The 16,578-nt window shown below is 38.1% G+C and overlaps 1 non-coding gene across 1 annotated transcript; it reads left to right on the forward strand.

Annotated features, from left to right (window-relative positions):
* Positions 1-5,756: 5,756 nt before the first annotated feature.
* Positions 5,757-5,862, forward strand: LOC120589963 (U6 spliceosomal RNA). Its single transcript, XR_005649595.1, has one exon. It is a non-coding gene; the product is annotated as a U6 spliceosomal RNA (small nuclear RNA).
* Positions 5,863-16,578: the final 10,716 nt, after the last annotated feature.

Below are 16,578 nucleotides of genomic sequence, written 5' to 3' on the forward strand. Positions count from 1 at the left end.
TATTATGGACCCACATGGTTTCCTTCTCTGATACTTCCCTGGAAGTTTCACATATTAAAAGCTGAGCTGGCTGCTGTGGAGGAGAGAGAAGGTGTCAGTAACCTGTGAGCTAAGGGACCTGCAAAGGGAGAAAGGAACATAGATTAGAATGGAGATGAATAAGCAAAAAGAACAAACAGAAGCACGCTTCCCCACACCCCATTTGACCAGTTTCCCAAGCCTGGGAATGTCAGTCCAATAAGATGTCTTTGCTTCATTTATCTGATGGTTGATATTAATCTTGTCCTTTAACAGGTTTAAGTTAGACACTCTTGTCCTATTTGTATTACATAGAAGCAACATTTTTCACCAGTGATTGCATAAGTTCCTTGTTGAGCATTCAGTGTGTCCAAAGCATGTTGATTTTGGAGAACCACAGTGTAAGCTGTCAACTTCCAACTGGAGTATTTTCAGAGTTTGCATGGTGGTATTAAACTCTTGTTCTGTAACCATGGAGAGTTTGGGGATTGCCTTTTCCAATTCTTATCCTCTGAATAAGGTCCTCAGTGCAGTAAAGAAGTTTGAGTTGTGATACACAAGTGGATTTTTCTACAGTTTCTCAACTGGCATGTTTATGTGTCACAATTCTATGAATAAAGGAGCCCAAGTTTGTAATTTGACTGGCTTTTAGAGTGGAGTGTTTGGTGACAGAAAGAGCCATGTATCCAAGTCCACATTATCTTGACCATTTAGGCAGAAATCTTTTATATGTCTTATCACCACATAAGATAAAAAGACCAGTATGATTTACAGTCAAGGTTAAAGTGGAATCTGTAATTCCCAGGACCTGAGATATTTCACAATTTATATTATCCATATACCTTCATCTTCCATGTGTTCATGTCAATCTGTAAGAGCAGAACAGACTGTGATATAGCTGGCATAGGAGGCCTTTAGTCTGGTGTTAGCAGCTGCAAAGCTTGGTTCTATCAACTAACCAAGTAAGTCAAGACTTTTTGATCCACCCACACATAGTTTGCGTTATTGGGCAGCTTAATCAGGGAGGCAGCTTGTTGAGTGAGGGAACTGACAAACAAAATGGATGCAGTCAGGCTCCCTCCCAGCAAGCCATACGGTTTCCGGATGACCTTAGCTACAGCATCCCAGATGACCTTAGATACAGCGTTTTATACAACTTGTAGGATACATACTCACTGTGATTGATTGTGATTGATTATAGTACCTGGCCTTAAGCCACTAGTGTGCACCTTGTTATAAGAACAGCCCCTCCTGTGCAGGTGGGGGAGCTGGAGCTGTGCCTGTGCCTTGCCGTGTCCTGCTATGCCTGAATAAAGCTATGTTACATCTGCCCACAGCTCCTCGCATATTCTTCCACCTGCCAGAACCACGCACCCCAAGGTTCAGTACCCCGAACCTGCAGAACACAACTGTAATACCCCAAGTTATACAAGGGTGGTTTGTGAGCCATCCAGAACATTTGATGATTTGGCTGACATTTGTTCTAAAAAAGGTAGTACTAGAGTCACTTACAATTTCCTTGAGATTCAAAGATGCCACCTGTGGCATCAAACTACAGAGTTTGATTGCACTATTGTTCTGGTATGTTACCAAAAAAAGGCCAGTGTCATGTCTGTTATCAATGCAAAGGGGAAAATTTTTGCCTATTGTCTATATCTGAGCAATGGACAGTCTTTGAGCTTTTATAGGGGTTTTCTGGGGCCCAACTGACACACCAGAAGAAGAAAAGACAGTGGCATTTTTCCTGCTGTGGATATCATGCCCAATCACTTATTCATCTTCCATACTCAGTCCACCAGGTGTTCACATCTGCAGGCACAAAGATTATTTTAGGCCCTTTCGCAGTATCTAGATTTTGACGTAATCAACAGATAGATCGATTAGTTAACGTGGCCAAAGTTTGGCAAACTAGCATAAGAAAGTGTTTGGTCTGCACCAGACCTGTTGAAAAAGAGAAGGTTAGTAAGAGCAAGACACAGGTTGAAAGGGAGCCCATACTGGAAGCTTTAGAGGGGGAAGAAGTAGAGTTGATAAAGTCAGGTACTCTCCAGTCAGCTTTCTGATTAATAAATGTAGAAAATTATTAATAAAAAGGTGGGTATATTTTTTAGCGCATATATATATGAGGAGTGTCAATAGGAAGTGAGGATAAGTGGAAGCAGTTTCTTGACCAGTGAGCTTTAGAAAAACTGTCTTGTTCATGGTGCTGTCTGCTTCTGGAGCCTAGAGATCTTTACTTTATGGTTACCTGTTGGGACTGACTCCCAGTTGTCTAGGGAGTGATAACAATCTGGATCTATTTTTCCATGGCTTGTGTGGATCCAAGAGGACCTTTTTTTAACTCTGATGGCAGTGTAGGTGGTCAGCAGTACTTCATGAGGTCCTTCCCATCAAGGTGACTGGGCCTGTTTTCTTCTAAAGATCTTGATATTCATCTGGCCTCCTGGTCGAAAGAGATGGCAAGGCTTGTCAGTTGATAAGGGCCACACCTCTTTTGCCTGTTGATAATATGCTTCAAGTATACTAGTTAGTTCGTGTATATAGCTAGTCATAATATCAATCTGTTCACATAAGTTCCGATAATGTTCACTTACTCCACAAATGGAAGGTTTAGAGAAACCAGTAGACATTGGGTGTCCAAAAACTATTTCAAAAGGGTTAATCTATGTTTCCTATTTGGAGTATTCCAGATCTTTATAAGGGCCAAAGGCAATGCTTCTGGCCATTTAAGTCCAGTTTCTTGCTAGATGTTTCCTAGAATCCTTTGTACATCTAGATTTTTAGGTTCCACTTGCCCTGATGATTAAGGATATCTGATATGGGATATGAAATTTTATTGAGTACCCCAGAATTTTTGCGAACAAGTGGTTTATCTCTGCTGTAAAATGAGTTCCTTGATCTGATTCAATCCATAAAGGAATACCAAACCAAGGAATAATCTCAGTTATTAATTTCTTTACCACTGAAGTGGCATTAGCACATCTAATTGAATAATATTTGGTCCACCCACTAAACATGCAGACAATCATCAAACAGTGAAAATACCCAATAGCTGTGGGGCAAGTCTATAAAATCCATTTAGATTGCCCCAAAGGGCAGTCCTGAGGTACAGTATTTCTCTTAGGAATTTGGTGGGATTTACAAGTAGCACGCTCGGAAATATTCTGGTTAGAAATTTTGTGGATGCCGGGAAAAACCAATTGTCCTGTTTTAGTTCCTTAATTATCCCCCTACACCCCTACTCCCCTGCCCGCATCTGCATATATGTCCCACTTGGTGGTATATAAATGCAAACCAAAAGGTTAAAGGAAAAAGAGCTACAGAAAGGCTGTTTGGCCCAACAAATTATCCACCAGATAATCGTTTGGCACCCTTTCGTATCTGTTTTTCTTTTTCAGATTGTGGGACATTTGCCTGGCAGTTAATAACATCGATGCGGTTTAAAGCAGATTTAAAAATTGGATGGAGAAAGGTTAAGGCGGTCCATTTTGAGCTGCATATTTAGCAACTCTGTCAGCGCTATTGTTTCTCAAAACAGTATGTCTCCTTAGTATGGGCCGAGCAGTGAACAATAACAATTTTAGACAAGAGGTGAAGGGCTGTAATAGGGCAGCAATTATATGTTCATTAGCAATAGGACTACCTGCAGAAGCTATGAATCCATAGGATTTCCAAATTGTGCCAATTGTGTGACAGATTCCAAAAGCGTATCGAGGTCTACGTAAACAGTGGCAGTTTTTCTTTCAGCCAAAGTGCAAACTCTAGTAAGAGTTATGAGTAAGAGCTAAGAGCAGCTTGGACTAATTTTACAGGGGGCAAAGAGTATGTATGCCTCAGGTGTGGGAAAACTATGGCATAGCCAGTTATTATGTTTCCTTAGAAATTTTGTTTACAGGAGCCATTACAAAATAAAAGTAAGTCCGGGATGTCTAAATAGATGTTTGAGAGATCCTCTCGTGGCTTTGATCTCATTTATATACCTGTCAGGCAGTCAAGTGGGATATTGTGGAGCTCTCCATCATCAGGAAGGAGTGGTAAAGTAGCTGGATCCAAAGTGTTATGATGTAAGATGATAGAAAGATTAATTAAAAGTCCCTGTTCTTAGGTGTTCTGTTGCCGTGTGGAGAGATGTTGTGTCTTATGAACTTGTAAAATAGCAGACAGGGCATGGGGAACATAGAGGTGAATGCAGAAGTCTAACATTAGAGTACTGGCTTTGTCAATCAAAGTAGCAGCTATGGCCACCAAAATGTAGGCCTGGGGTCATGCCTGATGCCACAGGATCTAATTGGCATGAGAAATATGCTATAGGACATGTCTGAGAAGCAAAAGATTGTTCTAGAATGCCTGCAGCAATCCCATTATTTTCATGGCAGTATAAATGAAAGGATTTGTCAAAGTTAGGTAAGCCAAGAGCCAGAGGTGGGGACAAAGCTAATTTTAGGGCTTCAAAGGTGGTTAGTGCCTCTGAAGACCAGAAAATAGGCTCTGAGATGTTATCTGGGAGAAGAGCACACAGAGATTTAGAAAGGGCTGCAAAATTAGAAATCCACTGGCAACAGTAGCCAGCTGCCTCTAAAAAATTTTATTTTATTTTTTGACTTGGGGAAAGGGGTAGCTAAAATTGACTCAAGGCATTTAGGGTTAGCTTTTGAATATCCTGAGATATCTCATGTCCTAAGTAGGTAACAGTAATCTTTACCCACTGAAATTTAGATCTGGGGGCTTTATGGCCTCTTTCAGGTAGTGTCTTTAGGAGAATAAGGAAGTCTATAAGTGCTCCCTGCTTAGTTTTATTACAGAGGAAAAGGTCATCTATATACTGAAAAAGCGTAGAGACTAGGGTAAAGGCTAAAGAGTCTAAATCTATTTTAAGAATTTGGAAAAACATTGAGGGGGACTCACAATATCCTCGAGGTTTAGAGTCCTTGTTAATTTGTCCCTTTAAAAGTAGATATAAAAAGAAACCTAGAGTCAGAATGGACAGGAATTGAAAAGAATGCTGAGCAGAGACCAACTGCTGTAAACCAGGCTGTATCAGCAGAAATCCAGGGTAAGAAGAGTAGCAGATTAGGGAACACTGGATGGCAAACAATTACAAAAGAGTTTATGGTTATTAGGTCCTGTAGAAATCAATAAATTTGATTCCCATCTGAGTCAAATTGTCTTCTTTCTTTACTAGCAAGATTTGAGTATTACAGGGTGAAGATGTAAAAAAAAATCTCACTCTGCCTCCTTAAAGAGAGGATATTGGTTTATTTTTTTTGAAAATGGTTTATTCTTTTTCCAAGTCATGTGCATAGGCTCTGTACTCCGTAGCAATTTGACTTCATCTGAATGTGTGGCCCAAAGGCTAATTGGGGCATCTTTTAAAAATTCATCCTCTTCAGAGAAATTTAAATCAGGATGACTTTCTAATAAAGAAAGTAAGAGATTCAGGGCTTAATTTGAGTGCAAGAAAATAAAAATGCTCTTCTCATTACATTTTACACTGGCATTAAATTTACATAACAAATCTCTGCCGTAGAGATTTGCTGGTGAGCAGTTTGAAACTAAAAAGGCATGATGAGTGTTATGAAGGCCTAAAGATATTGGAGTAGGCTGATATATGGGCAATGAAATAGGTTGCTCAGAGATTCCAACAGCGTGAATAGAATCAGATGTGACAGGTAGTGGTAGATCTTCTGAACAGATAGTATAGAAAGTCATACCAGAGTCAATTAAGAAATCTAGTTTCAGTGCTGCTTCAGCAGCACAAATTCTAAAATTAGAACAATACAAAGAAGATTAGCACAGCCTCTGCGTAAGGATGACACCCAAATTCGTGAAGCATTCCATATTCTTGTGCCAATAAAAATGTTCAAGATCTAATATTACCAGACCTGGACATCAATCTGAAAGGTATAATACAAAGGAAGAAGAAAGTATATAGTGTAAATACAAAGGAAGAAGAAAGTATATAGTGTAAAGTTTGTTTCATAGTAAATGTTAAAAAAAAAAAAGTGGTAAAAAAATTCAGTTTCCAATCCTCTACTTTAAGTTTAATGGTAGGCTCTGGGGTGCAACTGAGGATCCACTGACCCCGTCACCTGATGGGAAATTCCTTCTCAGGAGAAGAAAAATGCACCTTCTGAGAGCGCATGTACTTAGGGAAGTTGCTTGTCAAACTTTTCTTCTTCTTAAGTGCAGGACAATTTCTTATGCAATGTCCTTGTTTCTTGCAATACCTACAATTGTCTGGAGACAAAGAGGAAGAGCTCTGAGTGGGATTTGATTAATTCTGAGTCATATTTTTGCTTCTCTAAAGATTCAAGTTGTAGACCAAGAATTGTTGCCTTAATTCTTATTTTCTTCTGTTTTTCTGTAAACTATTCTGAAAGAATTGCATGGCAGCCTCCATTATCACAGTTAGCAGTAGCTTCAACCACCCAACCATGCTATTTTGAATTTTTTTATTATTATTTAATCTGGGAGAAAATTTCCCACTAGAGCAGATATTACGAGGTTTCTGTGCTGTGGAGCTTCCAGATTCAATGCTTTGTGTCTTTGGAGAGTTTATATAAAATGTTCAAGGAATGCTTTTAGATATTTTTCCTGAGTACATAATTCAACTTTTGACCAATTAACTTTAGTAGGAAAGACCTCCAGAATGGCTCCTATGTAACATTGAATGTCAGCTTCCAGCAGAGCCATTTCCTGGGTCATTTGTAGTAGGGTCTGGACGAGGGTCTGGCCATCTATTTCTCCTGTGTTGGGGGTTTTCTCCAAGGGGCCTTCTGGCCTGTCTGATAACTTTGGTGTAATCATAGTGCCTGGTCTAAACCTCCATTCTCAAAACCCAGCTCAATCAGCTCAGCCAGATCTCAAGACTCTAAATTCTCCAAAGAACACACAGCTACCTATTTTAATTTCCCTTTCTCTGAAAGATATAAAGAACACACTCAGAACTGACCTCCAAGCTAAGGGCGTACAGGTCACTTGTGCAGGAGTTGCCAAAAAAGAGCAGGAAGGCTTGCTTTACGGTACCTTATGTGGACAAAAAAAGGGCCACATACTAAATCTGACAAGCTCATGGGAGGCCTGCATGGTGGGCCCTATAAACTCAGAGACTGAAATTAACCACATAGGTTGTCTGAACATAAAAATTCCTACGAGTGGGTCATGGTGGGTAGTCAGTCCTAGGCCTGTAACTTTCTTGACAAAGGTTAGTTGTAACCTTAAGTGAGACCATCTCTTGTCTTTTTGCATCTAAAATAACATACTCTTAGAATGTCAGAGTAGTCTCTTTTTTCCAGACCCCTCAGGGCACAACCCAGTGCACCAGCCAGGGAAAGCAATTTCTCAGCTAGCCAGTGAAGAATTTTACCAGCCAGTGAAAATCCTGCACACAACATTAAAACTGTGGGGAATAGAAAAATTTTCCCTTTCCTTCCTCTGGTTCTTTTTGGGGTGGCTGAATAATCGAATCAACAAGAGGCAGATTGACAAGACAAAATCAAATCAATCTTGTATGCATGGTCATGGACAGAAAGAATTAACATCATTAAAATGTCCATACTTCCCAAAGCAATCTATAGAGTCAATGCAATCCTTATCAAAATACTAATAGCATTTTTTACACAACTAGAACAAATAATCCTAAAATTTATATGGAACCACAAAAGATCCTGAATAGCTACAGCAATCTAGAGAAAGAAGGAAAAAGTACCTGATCAAACTATACTACAAGACTATAGTAATCAAAACAACATGGTCCTGGCATAAAAACAGACATATAGATCAATGGAACAGAATAGAGAGCCCAGAAATAAACCCACGTCTCTATGGTCAGTTAATCTCTGACAAAGGAAGCAAGACTATACAGTAGGGAATGACAGTCCTTTCAATAAATGGTGTTGGGAAAATTGAACAGATGCATGTAAAAAAAAAAATGAAACTAGACCACTTTCTTACACCATATAGAAAAATAAACTCAAAATGGATTAAAGACTTAAATGTAAGGCCAAAACCATAAAACTCCTAGAAAAAAACATAGAGAGTAAACTCTCTGACATTGCCCTTAGTAATTTTTTTGGACATATCTCCTCAGGCATGGGAAACAAAAGAAAAAACAAACAAATGGAAATATATCAAACTAAAAGTTTTTGCACAGCAAAGGAAGCCATCAATAAAAAGAAAAGACAAGAAGGATTCTGGGAAACATGGTGGAGTGAGAGACGTCCTCAGATCTCTCTCCTTGGAACAACAATAAGCTGAATATCTAAAACTCAACAAAAAAAACACCCAAACTGCATGCCACCACGTCTGAGCATGGGATCTGCACATAAGAGCTACCACAGGTCAGAACCCCAGGTGTCGAGCGGTGGACTGGAAGAAATAAAGAAGCTGCCTCTCAGAGCCTCTGGAGCTCCCTGCAGTAGGAGGGGGAGGGGAGAAGGTGTGGCAACTTCCCTGAACAACCCTGCCTGGAAGTGCTGCAAGTTCCATGCAGCCGGCGGCAGGGCCAAGTCATCAGAAAGCAGAGAAGTGGGATGAGACCACAGAGAGACAACAGTTGATTTTTACTGGCTCTGGTTACGAAACCGAGACTGAGCCTCAATCCTCAACCCCCAACCCAGAATGCCCCTCCTCCATACTTTCCGAGACCGACCACCGCAGAGCCTCAGGAGAATCTGAGCAAATACTGCCGAGACTGTCCCTGACACTGACAAGGACTGAAACTGAGGGTAGCGAATGTGATTAAATATCTACAAGAAAATTTTAAAAGGCATTATTTAGGCTTTATATAAAGCAGGGATCCAAGAGGCTTAGACACAACCTACTAGAAACCAAAAGAAAAGCACCTTCTTTGCAGCAGGCTAAAGAGAGACCTTATATAATAAATCTTTCTGGAAAAAAAGGAGAATACATTTCCATTAACGCCCAGGCTGAGAAATAGTCCATTAAACACCATGAACAACCAAGGTGACAAGCCATCTCAGAAAGAAAGAGAAAAATCTACAGAAAATAAGCTTACAGACATAGAAATGTGCAACTTAAATGACAGAATTCAGGATGGTGCTTCTGAAAAAACTCAGTGAGTTCAGAAACAAGTCATATCAACAATTTCAAGAACCGAAAAAACAACTAGATAAGCAGAGCAAGAAGATTGAAACCCTCAAAAAGAACACAATAGATCTTCTGGAGATAAACACACACACACACACACACACACACTGCAAGAGTTGAAAAATTAAATAGCAAGCTTGAGAAATAGGGTCGACCAAATGGAAGAAAGGAACGGTGATATCAAAGACAGAAATCTAGAAATAAATCAGAAGGAAGAAGAGAGAAACCGAAGAATGAAAATAGTGAAAGAGAAATACAAGAACTAGCTGATACCATCAGGAGAGGAAACATAAGAATAGTGGGCATTATCGAAAGTGAGGAAAAGGAGCAGGGATTAGGAAACATTTTCGGACAAATAGTTGATAAGAATTTCCCAAATCTAAGAAATGAGCTGGAGCTTGGAATTCAAGAAGTCAACAGAACACCCAATTATCTCAACCCAAAAAGGCCTTCACCAAGACACATTGTATTAAAGTTATCAAAAATCAACGACAAAGATAGAATTCTCAGGGCAGCCAGGGAGAAGAAAATGGTAACTTATAAAGGAAAACCCATTAGATTATCCTCAGACTTCTCAGCACAAATCTTACAAGCCAGAAAGAAAAAGAATCAAATATTTAAACTATTAAGTGAAAGGAACTACCAGTCGAGAATAATGTATCCAGCTAAGCTCTCCTTTAGATATGAAGGAGAAATTAAGACCTTTCCAGACATACAAAAATTGAGGAAATTCTCCACTACGAGGTCTGCACTACAGGAAATACTGAAAGGAGTCAGCTCACCTAAAATAAAATGACAGAAAATAAAATAAAATACATAATTAGGAGTAAAGTGACTATTAGGCAAATAGAAGCAGAGGATTGCAACCCTTACTAAGAACAGGGCATTATAAGCTTAAATAATAAGAGAATTGCTATAAGATAGTAATGAATGATCAGCATACATAGGGACAAAGTGAGATAACAATGACTGAAAAGAGGAAGATTTAAAGATCCAAATTCACAAAGGAGAATGGAGATAAGGCATACACAGAAGAAAATGGATGACTATAAGAAGATCTCATATTTCAATAATCACCCTAAATGTAAATGGACTGAACTCACCAATAAAAAGGCACAGAGTTGCAGAATGGATCAAAAAAACAAAACCCAACCATGTGTTGCCTCCAGGAGATACATCTCAGCTCCAAAGACAAAGTGAAAGGGTGGAAAATGATATTTCAAGCAAATGGCATTCAGAGGAAAGCAGGAGTAGTGGTACTAATATCAGATGAAATAGACTTCAAAATAAAAAAGGTAAAAAAAGATACTGAGGGACACTACATTATGATGAAGGGAATCATGCACCAAGAAGACATAACACTTATTTTATTTATTTATTTATTTATTTTAGGCGAGGCAACTCTTGGTTGACCTCACAGATTGCAAGGACCTTGTCAGCTTACATTCCCTTATTTTTTTATTTTTTATGCCTATAGCACCTGGTCCTCCTATGTGGTCTCCCATCCAAGTACTAACCAGGCCTGACCCTGCTTAGCTTAACACTTATTAATATCTATGCTCCCAATCAGGGAGCCCCAAAATATGTAAAGCAATTAGTAACAGAACTAAAGAGAAAAAAAACAGACCAAAAACATTATTATAGTAGGGGACCTAAATACCCCACTGTTGGATATGGACAGATCATCCAAACAGAAAATCAATAAGGAAATAACATCCTTAAGTAACACATTAGACCAACTGGACATAATTGGCATTTACAGAGCCTTCCATCCCTAAACAGCTGCTTATACATTCTTCTCTAGTGCACATGGAACATTCTCAAGGATTGACCACATTCTGGGACACAGAGATAACCTCGACAAATATAAGAGGGTTGAAATCATACCAACCATCTTTTCTGATCATAATGCTTTGAAACTAGAGATCAACTGCAGAAAGAAATCAGGAAGAACCACAAATACATGGAGATTAAACAACATACTACTGAAGAATAACTTGGTCAGGGAAGAAATAAAAAGAGAGATCAAGAGATACATAGAAATGAATGATAATGATAGTACAACATATCAAAACTTTTGGGACACGGCAAAAGCAGTCATAAGAGCAAAGTTCATATCATTACAGGCCTACTCCAAAAACAAGAACAAGCCAAATAAACAACCTAACGCTTCATCTTAAAAAACTAGAAAAGGAAGAACAAATGAAGCCTAGAGTCAGCAGAAGAAAAGAAATAATCAAAATTAGAGCAGAAATAAATGAAATTGAAAACAAAAAATCAATAGAAAAAATAAATGCAACAAAGAGCTGGTTCTTTGAGAAGGTTAATAAAATTGACAATCCCCTGGCTAGACTCACTAAAGAAAAAAGAGAAAGGACGCAAATAAACAAATGCAGGGATGAAAGAGGGAAAATTACAACTGACATTGCAGAAATACAAAGGATCATGCAAGAATACTATGAAAAAGTATATAATACCAAATTTAATAACCTAGAAGAAATGGACCAGTACTTAGAAAAATATAGGCTTCCTAGACTGAAACAAGAAGAACTGGAAAATCTAAATAGGCCAATCAGCAGTACAGAAATTGAAACAATCATCAAAAACCTACTAAAAAGTAAAAGTCCAGGACCAGATGGCTTCACCGGTCAATTCTAACAAACATTCTAAGAAGATTTAATACCTATTCTCCTCAAACTCTTCCAAAAAATCAAAGAGGAGGCAATACATCCCAACTCATTTTATGAAGCCAATATTACTCTGATACCAAAACCTGGTAAAGATAACACAAAAAAAGAAAACTACAGACCAATATCTCTCATGAACACAGATGCAAAAATCCTAAATAAGATACTAGCAAGCCGAATACAGCAATATATTAAAAAGATTATACACCACGATCAAGTAAGCTTCATCCCAGGGGCACAGGGATGGTTCAATATACGCAAATCGATTAATGTGATAGACTACATAAACAAATTAAAAAATAAGAATTACATGATCATATCAATAGATGCAGAAAAAGCTTTCAACAAGATACAGCACCCATTTATGATCAAAACACTTAACAAAATCAGTATGGGAAGAAAGTACCTTAACATAATAAAGGCCATATATGAAAACCTTCAGCCAACATTATACTTAATGGTGAAAAAATAAAAACCTTCCCTCTAAGATGAGGAACAAGGCGAGGCTGTCCACTATCACCACTGTTATTCAATATAACATTGGAGGCCCTAGCGAGTGCAATCAGACAAGAGAAAGACATAAAAGGCATCCAAATAGAAATGAAGAAGTCAGACTGTCACTATTTGCGGATGACTTGATTCTCTATATAGAAAACCCTAAAGACTCCTCAAGAACACTACTAGAAACTATAAACAAATACAGTAAATTTTCTGGATACAAAATCAATGTTTAAAAATCCATAGCATTCCTATACTGTAATAATGAAGTGTCAGAAAAAAAAGAAAAAATAATTCCTTTTGGAATTGCAATAAAAAGAATAAAATATCTAGAAATAAATTTAATGAAACGTATGAAAGACTTGTATAATGAAAAGTATAAGACCCTATTAAAAGAAATTGAAGAAGATACAAAGAAATGGAAAGGTGTTCTGTGTTCTTGAATTGGAAGAATCAACATAGTTTAAATGACCATATTACCTAAAGCATTATACAGATTTAATGCAATCCCTATCAAAATCCCATCAGCATTTTCTTTAAAGAAATAGAACAAAAAATCATCAGATTTGTATGGAAGCACCAAAGACCCAGAATTGCTAAAGCCATCCTGAGAAAAAAGACCAACGCTGGAGGCATCACTCTGCCCGACTTCAAATTATATTACAAAGCGACAGTAATCAAAACAGCGTGATACTGGCAGCAAAACAGACACACAGACCAGTGGAACAGAATAGAAAGTCCAGAAGTAAACCCATATTTACATGGGCGAATAATTTTCGACAAAAAAAGCCAAAAACATACAGTGGAGAAAGGAAAGCCTCTTCAATAAATGGTGCTGGGAAAATTGGAAGGCCACTTGCAAAAGAATGAAACTAGACTGTTATCTATTATCACACACCAAAATTAACTTAAAATGGATTAAGGACCTGAATACAAGACTTGAAATAATAAAATGCATAGAAGAAAAAAACATAGGAACTAAACTCAAGGACCTAGGACTAAAAGAGGATTTTATGAATTTGACCTCAAAGTCAAGGGAAGTAAAAGCAACAATAAATGAATGGAACTACATCAAAAGCTTCTGCTCAGCAAAAGAAACTGTCAACAAAGTAGAGACAATCATCCAAATAGGAAAATATATTTGCAAGCAACTCCTTTGATAAGGGCCTAATATCCAAAATATACGAAGAACTCATATGGCTCAATAACAACAAAAAAACAAATGATCCAATCAAAAAAAAATGGGCAGAGGACCTGTACAGACACTTCTCCCTAGAGGACATACAAATGGCCAAGAAATATTTGAAAAAATGCTCAACATCACTAGCTATTAGGGAAATGCAAATTAAAACTACAATGAGATACCATCTCACACCTGTTAGAATAGCTATAATCAACAGGACAAGTAATAACAAATGTTGGAGAGGATGCAGAGAAAAAGAAACCCTCATACACTGTTGGTGGGACTGTAAATTGGTACAACCACTATAAAAAACAGTATGGAGGTTCCTCAAAAAACTACCATATGACCCAGCAATCCCTCTACTGGGTATTTACCCCAAAGACTTGAAAACTCATATCTGAAAAGATAGTTGCACACCAATGTTCATAGCAGCATTAGTCACACTGGCCAGGACATGGAAGCAACCGAAGTGTCCTACGATTGATGATTGGCTAATGGAGCTGTGGTACATATATACAATGTAATATTACTCAACCATAAGAAGAGATGAAATATTAACATTTGCAACAACATGAATGGACCTCGAGACAGTCATGCTAAGCGAAATATGCCAGAAAAAGTTGAAAATCGCATGATATCACTTATATGTGGGATAGAAACCTAAAAGCAACAAACGAACAGGACATACAAACAGAGACTCAAGAACATAGACAATGGACTAGTGGTTACCAGAGGGTAGGGAATGGGGGAGGAGGGGAGAGGTAGACGGGGTAAAAGGGGTCAAATATAGGGTGGTAGGAAAGGGTGAACAGTGGGTAAACAGGATCAAACATATGGTAGCTGAAGGAAACTGGACTTTGGGTGGTAAACACACGATAGAATATACAGATATCAAATTATAATGTGCACCTGAATGTTATATAATTGTATTAACCAATTTGTTCCAATAAACTTAATTTTAAAAAAAAGAAAAAGAAAAGACAACCTACCAAATAGGAGAAGATACTCACTTATCAGAATGATACATCGGATAAGGAGTCAATGTCCAAAACTTAAAAAGAACAACTCAACACCAAAACAAACAAACAAATAAATAATCCAATTTAGAAAATGGGTAGAGGACCTGAATGAACATTTCTCCAAAGAGGACGTACAAGTGCCACAATTAGGTATCACCTTATATCTGTGAGAATGGCTATTAATAAATCAACAAACAAGGGTTGATGAGGATGTTGATGAGGATGTGCACTGTTGGTGGGATTGCAAATTGGCACAGCCACTATTGAAAACAGTAGGGAGATTCCTCAAAAAATTTTAAAAAGAACTACCTTATGACTCAGTAATTTCATCTATGGTTATTTAACCAAAGAAATCCAAAACACTAATTTGAAAAGCTATATGCATCCCTATGTTTTTTACAGCATTATTTATGATAGCCAAGATATGGAAGCAACCTAAGTGTCCATCAGTAGACACTGTATAAAGAAGTGGTCTATATATACAATGGAATATAACTTAGCCATAAAAAAGAATGAAATCTTACCATTTGTGAGAACTTGAATGGACCTAGAGGGTGTTATGCAAAGTAAAATAAATCAGACAGAGAAAGACAAATACCATATGATTTCACTGATGTGTAAACTAAAAACAAAATAAATGAACGAAACAGAAACAGACTCATAAATAGAGAGAATATACTAATGGTTGCCAAATGGGAGGGGGGTTAGCAGGGGAGATAAAAAGGTGAAGGGATTAAGAAGTACATATTGTTAATGTAATTGGAAACAAATGACTCCCCGGGTTCGTGCTGCCTGTGCCTCTCAGCCAATAAACCAACACAGGCGTTCTTAGAATAAATGTTTATTGTCAGAGCAGAAATGATCTGAGAAGGCAGCAGGTTAACACCTTCAAAAACTGCTTTACTTTTTCAGTCCAATTTAGGGTACTTAAGGGAAAATCTGGGCATTATTCCAGAGGATGCATGACTGTTTGGGGCGTGTCTGTTGTGCTTCACAGAGCCTTCCTGGTAACATGGTACTCCAGTGGCCTGTTAGCAACCCAGAAACAAAGATAGGAGTCATCTGGAAAGAATGCTCAAGACCATAAAGATTGTGATAAGTATGCACAAAGACACTAATCATAAGTTTCAAGGCATCTTTGTATGGCAAGGGACATTCCAAGCCCTGGGTCAAGCCACAGGGGACAATCTATTGCTAAGCTATAGGGTAAGGAAAGGTGAGGCCAGGGTTGCTGTGGGGCTTCTACTACAGGGGTCCCAATCAGACCCTTCTTCAATAGTTACAAAATAGTCACGAGGATGTAAAGTACAGCATAAGGATGTAGTCAATAATATTGTAATAACTATGTGTGGTGCCAGGTGGGTACTAAACTAATCAGGGAGATCACTTTGTTAATTATATAAATGTCTAACCACTATGCTGTACCTGAAACTAATATAATATTGAATGTCAACTGTAATTGAAAAAATTAAATTAAAGAAAATCTCATGCACATGAGAACCCCACATGTATGAGAGAGTTCAAGGATAGAAAGGAGGATTGAGGTATATAAGACATTTTGAGCTAAGGATGGTGTAAGGTGTCTTGGGGGCTTCGAAAGTCAGTGTAAAATGATAATAAGAGCAGATGTTTAGTAAATAGAAGTTTGTCTTGCCCTATAGACTAGTCAAGAGAAGTTATCTCTAATAAGTTATTATGGACAGGCCTTTAATTCAAAATTTTCTAGGTAGTTGGTGGGGGAGGGGCCAGAAGTTTCTCTTGAGCTTGAAGCTAAAATTGCCTTTAGCTCAAAGTAATCTGCATACCACTGAGGCATATCTTGGGGTGGCTCATTTCTGGACCCCCACAGGACCATCTTCATGAGATATTTTGGATAACTTTAAAGCAAAAGTAACTAATATGCATGTTGATACTGTTAGAGAACAAATTATTCATAAAACTTTTTTAAGAATCATAAGGCAGACTTTATTCAGGATCATGGTGATAGGTGCAGGGACCACTGCAATGGGGTCTTGCAGTGAGGGAAAACGTTGGGCTCAGCTCCAAATACAACAAAGAAAAGTGG

This window comes from Pteropus medius, unplaced genomic scaffold, assembly GCF_902729225.1.
Source record: "Pteropus medius unplaced genomic scaffold, Ma_sr-lr_union100, whole genome shotgun sequence".
Classification (NCBI taxonomy): domain Eukaryota; kingdom Metazoa; phylum Chordata; class Mammalia; order Chiroptera; family Pteropodidae; genus Pteropus; species Pteropus medius.